Source organism: Haemorhous mexicanus, chromosome 5 (genome assembly GCF_027477595.1).
Source record: "Haemorhous mexicanus isolate bHaeMex1 chromosome 5, bHaeMex1.pri, whole genome shotgun sequence".
Classification (NCBI taxonomy): Eukaryota; Metazoa; Chordata; class Aves; order Passeriformes; family Fringillidae; genus Haemorhous; species Haemorhous mexicanus.
In genome coordinates this window covers 71,710,167-71,716,437 of record NC_082345.1, presented here as the reverse complement: position 1 = coordinate 71,716,437, position 6,271 = coordinate 71,710,167, and the positions used below count along the sequence as shown (strand labels likewise).

General features: G+C 53.1%; 1 protein-coding gene across 1 annotated transcript in view; it reads left to right on the top strand.

Annotated features, from left to right (window-relative positions):
* The first annotated feature begins 374 nt into the window (after window positions 1-374).
* GATA3 (GATA binding protein 3) overlaps window positions 375-6,271 on the top strand; it is a 28,785-nt gene continuing 22,888 nt past the window's right edge. The window contains exon 1 of the mRNA XM_059847531.1: window positions 375-565. The gene's annotated coding sequence lies outside the window, so the exon portion shown is untranslated. The remainder of the gene's footprint in view (window positions 566-6,271) is intronic.

Here is a 6,271-nt window from a genome sequence, read left to right as displayed (position 1 = left end):
AAAAAAGACAGGAGAATGGGGTAATTAAAATCCCCCCTGGAGGAGAAGGGGGTACGGAGGAGAAGAACCAGCCCCTTGTCGCTAATGTCACCACTTTTCCTCGAAAGCTTTCGATGCAGCGGAGCGAGCCCCGGCGTTATTTGTATGATCATACGCTTAATTACATTTTCCCCCTCTGTTCCCGGCGTTCCCGGCTCCCGGCGCTGACAGCAGCTCCCGGGACGGGTTACATCACGCTCACACCGCTGTACCTGGCTCGTCCCCCTGGCCCTGCCCCTGTCCCCCCCACCCCCGCCTCCCCGCCCCATGGATGGGTGTGTAAAGGAATGGCCCATCATATTCCTCTCACTCCTGCTCTGCCCTTTCCCAACCCGGAAGAGCTCTGATCTTCAGCCCAGCCCGGAGGAGGAGGAGGAGGGCAAGGGTGGGCGTTCGGAGGATGCGGCTCCCCCAGGTTTTCCCCCTCGGTGAGAGCTTGCGACATGCCAGCAGCGGCTCCGCTCCTCCCGCACTCCTGCTCTGAGCGCTCCAGCGGAACCGGACAAAACCAAAAGCATCTGCCCAGGTCAGTGAACACCGATTCGTGTGCCCCTCCGTTCCACCCTCCTCCTTTCCCCCCCCCTTTTTAATTATTTTTCTTTTTTATTTTCTTTTTTTCTTTTTTATTTTTTAAATTCATCCTCCTTTTGCTCCTTCTCCACGTGGAGGGCATTAGGACGGGGAGCTCTGCTCCGAGGATTTAAAACTCAGCCCCGACCCCCCTTTATTGGTAGGGGTGGATGGAGGGGAGAGCCGAGTTTTCTCGGTGACCTTGGGGAGAGCCCCCCTGCCCCGTGAGGGAGGGAATTTTGGGAAGCTGGGGAGAAGAAGAGGTTTTTTTACCTGTGGGTCTTGGGGGCGAAGGAGTGAGGTTGGGCTGGCAGGGGCTGGGAGATGGGACACGGCATTGGCATAGCTGGAATGAGAAATAATAATCTCAGGACGGGAATGGATTTATATTTGAGGCATATGCGGGGCCTTCCTGTGCCTGGCTTTGTACCTATGTGTATATAAATTATATATATATATTTGTGTATATTTATATTGTATATCCGGACCCACATGCTCTGTGTATCACTCTGTGCACAGCGATTTTCATGCAGGCAGGCGTGTGTCGATGGCTGCGGTTTTGTGCTCTTCTCACAAATAATTCCCATCCGATTTGATTCTGTTAGGTTGATATGTGCTGTATAATATAAAATATACCCTGCATATGTAGTACTCCGTCTTCAGGCTAAAAATATCTGTATATCATGCATAACAAGAATGCTTCTAACAGAACCTAGTTAGGGCGATTTTAAGCAGGTATTTCTCATTTTTTACCTTAGAAACGCAAAGCAGAGCTAACCTAGAGGTGCGTGGCTGAAGCAGGCTGGGGTGAGGAGGGAGATGGCTCCGCTCCGGGGCCGGACGCGCTCCTTCCCCGCGGCTCCTGGTCCCGGGCCGGGCCGGGCTGGGCCGTCGTTGGCTCCGGCAGGACTGGGGGCCGAAGGGCGAGAGGAGAGTTTCCTCTCTCTCCCGGTATCCCTGCATTAAGTCTCTCTCCTCCTTCCCCGCCTTGTAGGAGAATTTTTCACCCTCCAAACCGCGCGGAGGATGTTTCTGGAGGGAGCAGAGGGAATGGCTTGTGCTGTCAAAAAATCCCCATTGTCTGTCATCGGGCGTTTTGAAAGCAAAAAGGGGAGAAAATTTATATCTATCTATCTATCTATCTATCTATCTATCTATCTATCTATCTATCTATCTATCTATCTATCTATCTATCTATCTATCCATCCATCCATCCATCCATCCATCCATCCATCCATCCATCCATCCATCCATCCACCCCAGCTCCTCTTACCTTCACGTGTCCGTACACAGGCAGCGGGCTCCGGGTGACGGATTTTAATGAAAGCGGATAATTAATAACCACCGGCCCTGCTTGTTTTCTCCATTATTTATGGGCCGCAGGTGCGGAGCGGGGGAGCCGGGACCTGTCGGTGCCGCGGGCGGGGGCTGCTCAGGCGGACACCGGTCCCACCTCCCCGTCTGCACCGGGATGCGGGACAGACACCCCCGGACAGACAGGAGGGACAGAGAGGGTCCCGGCAACCCGAGAGCCCCGGGAAAGGAGAAACAGGCTCTCGGAAAGGAAGGAAGGGAGAGGGAAGGTTTACCCCCACCCCGCCGCGGCATTTTGCTCCCGGCTGGGGCGAAGCGCTTCCTTCTCCCGGGGACGTGAATTTCTTTTTACAGAGCCGAGGGAAGCGTTTTCATTTCGCTGGGGAAAATAAGACGAGGAGGTTTTTCCCGGCGGGGGCATGTAGGGAGCGGGATGGGGAGGAGGGGGAGCACCCGAGGGGGGGCTGCTCTCGCCCCCCGGGATGCGGAGGGCATCGCCTTGCGCTCGGACGGGGGCGGGACAGCATCTCGGCGTGCCTGCCTGTGCTCCTCAGGGGGGTTTGGGGTGCCGTAGCCCTGTGTTTAAGGCCAAAAGAAACCGTGTGCGTTCTGGCACCCTCGGTGCTATTTGAATTTTGGAGGTTCTGACGGGAAACGCGAGCCCCACATTGACGGAGTGGGCTGTCACCGTGCGGGGTCACAGCGCTGGGGTCTGTGGGCACGAGGGGTTTATTTTGGGGGTGCAGGGGGTGCAAGGACTGCTCTAAACTGACAGCAGCCGGGTGCCCGCCGGAGTAAATCGCTCCTGGTTTAATCCGAGGATTTGCCCCTGCGTCTCACCGAGGAACTGGTGTTAATTCTGCCGCCTCCTCTCACGCCTGCCGCCGGGAGATTTGTGGGGTTTTTTTTCTTTATCTAAGTCCCGGGGTAATTTGTGCTTTCGAGTAAAAAAAAAAAAAAAAATAGGGAAGAAAAAAAATAGACAAGAGGAATCCTTAAAAACGTCGGCAGCTTCACTTTCTCCGTGGGCTGCGAGGAAAACTGCTCTTGTCGGGTTTAAAGCCTGGAAGATGCTTCAATCTATCGCTCAAAACGATCCTGGGAGATTAAGTAAAATCGAGAAACCCGGCTCCTCTACTCCCTCATTTTTCTTTATTTTAAAATTTTTTTTCCTCTATTGAGCGCTTCTTTAACCTCGCCGTAATTTGGAGTGGCCATTCAGGCAATTTGCTGGCTTTTTATTCTCTTATTTTTTGATTTGTGGGCTCGAAGCCTTCCGGGAGCGCTGCCCAGCTTCCTGCAGCGATAGCAGGGGACCCGCTCCAGGGTGGGGAGAGGGGTAAAAGGGGAGAATGGGGTAAAATGGGGAGGTGCAATAAAAGGGAGAAGGAGACCCCCTTGCCAAAGCGCTCTTTTGCTGTCTGAGAGAGGAAAAGCTGGGGGGGAAGGGAGGAAAGGGACTTACCGGGCTGAGCTCGAAGCGGGGCTGTCTCTGGTAGGGGAGGAAGGAGGGGAGGCAGCAGGGTCCTGCCGGCCGGAGCAGGACGCGGCACGGGCAGCGGGGGTGACACGAGTCCCCCTCCCCTTGTCCCCTTTGCCCGGCTCCTCTCCGCGCACTTTGGGGAATGTGCCAGGGGGAGAGGTCGCCCCTGGGACTTGCGGAGCCGGTTTTTGATCTTTCTCAGACCTTTTTTTTTTTCCTTTATTTTTTTTTTTTTTTTTACTCCTGCAGTGTCCCGGGGCAGTCGCCCTTCTCTCAGCTTCAAAGAAGGGGGGGAGGAGGGAAAGAAAAGTCCCAGTTTCTCTCCTCCCAATTTTAATTCTTCGAATTTCTTTTCTACGGCAGAGCAGGGTTTTCCCCCGTCTCTTCCCAGCCCTCCATCAAATAGCATCATTTACCCTGATAAAAAAAAAAAAAAAAAAGTGTGTGCGTCTGTGGTGGGTGGTGGTGCACGAAGGGAGAAAAAATTGGACCCGGTGTAATCAGCCGATGATTTGTTCTCTCCTTGAATTTGCATGGCTCGGCACTTCTTTGTGTGCGTGTTTATGTTTCCTCCCGATCTTCACGAAGGGTAGATAACTGAATTATTAGAAAAGAACGGAAATACGTATGTATATTAAAAAAAAAAAAAAGATAGAAAGAGCGAGAGAGATAAAAAAAAAAAAAAAAAGTAAAACCACCCATGTGGCTGGTTTCGAAGTGGAAGCGAAGACTCCTGTGGGATGGGAAAGGGGAGAGGCAGAAATGCCAGTCTCTCTTTCTCTTTGGCTACTATTATTATTTTTATTATCACTATTGACAATAATTTGCTGCTCCTAGCTGGACGGACGCTGCTTACCGTTTAAATGATAAAGAGGAGATGGCCCTGGGGAAGTGGATCGTAATTCCTGCCTAATTCAAGAAGGGAGGGGAAAAAAAAAAAAAAAAAAGGCGGAAAACAAAATATTCCCTCTTCTCTGCGCCTTTGTTTAACCCGAGATTATCTCAGCAGCCTGACCAGGGCCCGGTAGCCCGGTACCCTCCCGGCGGGGCCGTCCCGGGGACTGGCAGGCTCCGTGCCCCGGGAGGGGCTGCCCCAGCCGGGGAGGTGGCAGCGAGCTCACAACCCCGGGTCTCTCTCCCCCGGCAACTTGCTGTACACAGGCAAAAAGAAAAAAAAAAAAGAAAAAAAAAAATTAATAATAATCTTCGGAGCTCTGCCCTGGGCCGTGTCCTCTCCATAACCCCCCGATTCCTCGCTCCCGGCTGTTTGTACAGCTTTACCTGTACTATTCTGGTACCCTGGAAAGAAAAAAAAAGAAGAAAAAAAAAAGCCCAGCCCGACAAACGTAACTTAATCCCCTTTCAGTCAATTGTCGTTTAGAGGGGGCTAAAGGAGAGGGGGGAGCAGGGGACGCTGCCTGCCCCGCCCCGAGGTGCCAGGGGCGGCCCTGGGCACCGGCGAGGCCGGAGCAGCGGCTGGCCCCGGGTCCGGCTCCAGAACAGCCTCGCCTGTGCCTACTTCAGCAAGAGGACCCGAGGGAGATTTATAAAAAACAAAACAAACAAACAAACAAAAACCCCAAAAGGGTGGCAGCTTTAGTGCCCTTTCATCGGTCATTTTTAGGGGAGCGGGCTAGGCTGGGGGGCCCGCCCCAACCCAACAAGTTTGGGGTTTTGTTGTTGTTGATTTTATCTGGCCTTTTTTGTTTTTTGCGTTTTGTTTTGTTTTGGTTTTTTTTTTTTTTTCTGAATTTCCCTCTTTTTGGGTGTCTAGGTGACAAATAGTGTCCAAAGCGTTTCCTCGTGACCTTTTAGAGGCAGAGTTATCCCCATTCCTCCCACCCCTCCCCTAGCACGGAGGGATGCCGGAGCCCCGCTCCCCCCAGCCCCCTCCCCCCCGGCAGAATTAACCCCCGAGCCCCCGACCCTTATCTGGCGGCTGGTGGCGAGCTTGGGGCTAATTGCTCCAACAATGGGCTCCTATTAACGCCGAGCTGTCACTGCAAACCCTGCTGGGGGCTGCCGGGGGGGGCGAGGTGATGGATCTGCAGCCACAGCCTGGGAAAAGGACGGTCAAGGCCAGCGCTCCTCTCAACCCCCCCCCGGGATCACAGGATAATCCGAGGAGACGGGGAAAGATGATGGGTTTGCTCTTTTTATTTTTTTGAATATTCTCTTTTTTATTATTTTTACTTTTTCTGGTAGGGGGTGTTTTTCGCACTCCCCACCACAACTTCCTCCCTCCTGGGAGGGGGAAAGGAAGCTCGAGTCTATGGAGGACGGGTGAAAATAAAGGGGCAGCCCAAGCAAACTGGATTGAAATTGGGTGTCCTCCTCCCGCAGCCGGGCTGGGGGACAGGGTCCCGCCGTGCCACCCCTGTCGTGGCAGGACAGAGCCCTCAGGGCTGTCCCCGCTTCTTTTCCCTCCTGCCACTGATGGGACTTGGCTTAGCTGTTGATTTATTATTTTATTTTATTTTTTTTACTTTATTAATTTCATTTTGCATTAATAATTCCCTGCCCTCCAAACAGCTGAAGGAAAGCGGTTTCCTCACTACCTCCGGACAGGGCTAAAGGCACGTTTTAAAGTGGTTTAGCAATTTTGTGACCTTTGGATGGAAATTCCCCTCCTGCGATCCCACCGCTGTAGGTCTCAGGGCAGTAAGTGCCGGAGGGAGCGGGGGTGGGAGTCTCAGCTCACCTGCCCGAAGATCTCAGCTCGCATTAGGTCCCCCCCAATATAAAAGACAAAAAGTGACTTTTCCAAAGCGTCGGAAAGCCCTCTGGCCCTCAGGATGTGCTTGGGGTGCGAGGAAATTTGGGGAGCGGGGATGAAGAGGCAATTCCCGGGAGACACTTCCCGCT